Below are 2179 nucleotides of genomic sequence, written 5' to 3'. Positions count from 1 at the left end.
CTCACCGGTGGCCAGCGCCTCGGCGGTGGCCAGGTGCAGCACGGTGTCGTCGCTGACGGGCCACTCGGGGGGCTGGAGGCAGAGGGCCTCGAGCCCCCCCAGGGCCTCCAGCTCGGCGTGGATGCGGGGGCCCGAGGTGCAGTACTCCCAGAGCCCCCCCCGGTAGCCCAGCGCGTCGCCCACCCCGCTCAGCACCATGGCCGCCTCGTAGGCCTCCACCGGCGGCACGCTGCGGCGGGGGGCGAAGGGGGGGTGGGCAACGGGTCAGGGCGACGGGGATGGGGTGGGGGGAGCCACCACCACCACCACCATCACCACCACCACCAGGGCCACCACCACCGCGGGGACACCACCACCGGGGCCGCCACCACCGCGGGGACACTCACCGCTCCTCCATGGTGGTCGGCRGCAGCTGGGGACGTCCGTCAGGCTGCCGGCGGGCGCGGGGCCAGCGCTGGCCGCTCGCCCTTAAAGGAGAACTTGATGGGGGGTGATGGTGGTGGTGGTGGGACGGGTGGCCACCAGCCACGTCACACCCCCCCCCTCCCCCTTTTCTGGTGGGGAAACGGGTGGGGGATGCAGGGAAGGGGCTTTGGATGGGCCGAAGCGGTGGTTGGAGGCACCAAAAAGGGGCTCAAAAGGGTCTTGGAGGGGGCCAAAAGGGGCTCAGGGAAGTCTAGGGTGGGCCAAAAAGGGGTCTAGAGACCTCCAGGAGGCACCAAAKGGRGCTTGGAAGGACTTAGGATGGGCCAAAAAGGGGGTTTAGAGACCTCCAGGAGGCACCAAAAAAGGGGCTTGGAAGAACCTGGGATGGGCTAAACCAGGGCTTAAAGACCTCCAGGAGGCACCAGGAGGGGCTCAGGGGAACCTGGGATGGGCCAAAAAGGGGGTTTAGAGACCTCCAGGAGGCACCAGAAGGGGCTCAGGGAAACCTGGGATGGAGTGAAAGCAGCTTGGAGACCTCCCCACCCCAGGAGGCACCAGAGGGGACTTGAAGTGGTCCAGGATGGGCCAAAAGGAGCTCAGGAGTCTGGGGTGGCTCAGAAGGGTCCAGGAGGCACCGAAGGGGGCTTGGGGGAACCCTTTGGGGCCAAAAAGGAGGTTTGGAGACACCAGGGAGGCATCAAGAGGGGCTTTGAGACCCCTCCCAGGAGGTTCCTCCACCTCCATCGGCCTCATGACGGTGACCGTTTTGGGGCAACGCTCCTCTTTCCCCCTTGGCTTCCCCCCCGTCCCCAACCTCCGGCCACCTCACCCCGTATTTGACTAAAAAGAAGGGATTTTGGGAGGGGGCTGAAAACGAGCGTGGGACAACTCGGTCTTGGCGCCGAAGCTCCGGCAGGAGACGCGGCTTCGAGCCGGGCTCACGGGCAGCACCAACGGGGAGCAGGAGGCGTTTCCGAGGCGTTGCCTCGTGYTTTCCCCCAGGACGCTCCACCAAAACGGGGCAGAAAAGCGGCATTTAATCCCGGCCGGCGGCGGCAGAGCTCCAAGGTCGGATTCTCCTCCAAGAGCCCCGACGTCGCCGCCGGGCTGAAAAGGGCTTCAAGACGCTTTGCGGCGAATAAATCCCACCTCTCCGCCGGCGGGATCGGACTCCCCTGGTCCGAATCCGGCTTTTTTTTTTGATTCTTAGTGGCCCGTCAGGCCGAACGGGAGGTTGTCGCCACGYGGGATGAGCGGCTGGGGTCCGCTTCTGCCTAAAAACACTGCAAAAAAGAGGGGAAAAAATTAAAAAGAAAAAATTAGCATTTTACAGCGGGCAGCGAGCGGTTAAAAACTCCTGCTGCATCCGCCCGAGCGCTCCGGGTTATTTTTCCGGGCCGAATTATGCAACGCCAGCTGCGATCTTGCGGCCGTTTGCGATATTAAAGGGCTTTAAATAAAAAAGCCGGAGTTATTCAGCCGTTTCCAGCGCCCGGAGCGTGGCTCCGGAATCGCAGTGTTCCCGGTTATAATTAGCAACAGAATCGGCTGGTTTTTTTTCCCCCTCTCGTGTTTCACCAAATTCAGCTCTTTTTTGGGGGGTTTCGTTTTTATTCGCTCCCGCTATTCCCCTAAACGTCTCTGCCGACGGGAAAAATTCCCGCGTACGGAAGGGGACACGCAAATGGCTTAAACAGGCCAATAATGAGTTTTCCAGCTCGCTGCCTGTTTGGAAGAGGGAGAAAAATGCTCC

At 62.1% G+C, this 2179-nt stretch overlaps 1 pseudogene across 1 annotated transcript; it reads right to left on the bottom strand.

The window, feature by feature from the left end:
* Positions 1–5: 5 nt before the first annotated feature.
* On the bottom strand, positions 6–1398 carry LOC146584464 (ADP-ribosylhydrolase ARH1 pseudogene; annotated as a pseudogene). The gene is made up of 3 exons (XR_014898195.1): positions 1256–1398; positions 387–467; positions 6–229 (listed from the first exon to the last, which is right to left on the bottom strand). The product of XR_014898195.1 is annotated as an ADP-ribosylhydrolase ARH1 pseudogene (transcript).
* Between the last annotated feature and the right edge of the window lie 781 nt (positions 1399–2179).

The sequence above is a fragment of the Rhea americana genome, unplaced genomic scaffold, assembly GCF_003343005.1.
Source record: "Rhea americana isolate MKP2758 unplaced genomic scaffold, rheAme1 scaffold_929, whole genome shotgun sequence".
Lineage (NCBI taxonomy): Eukaryota > Metazoa > Chordata > Aves > Rheiformes > Rheidae > Rhea > Rhea americana.
This window is presented reverse-complemented; position numbering and strand designations above follow the sequence as displayed.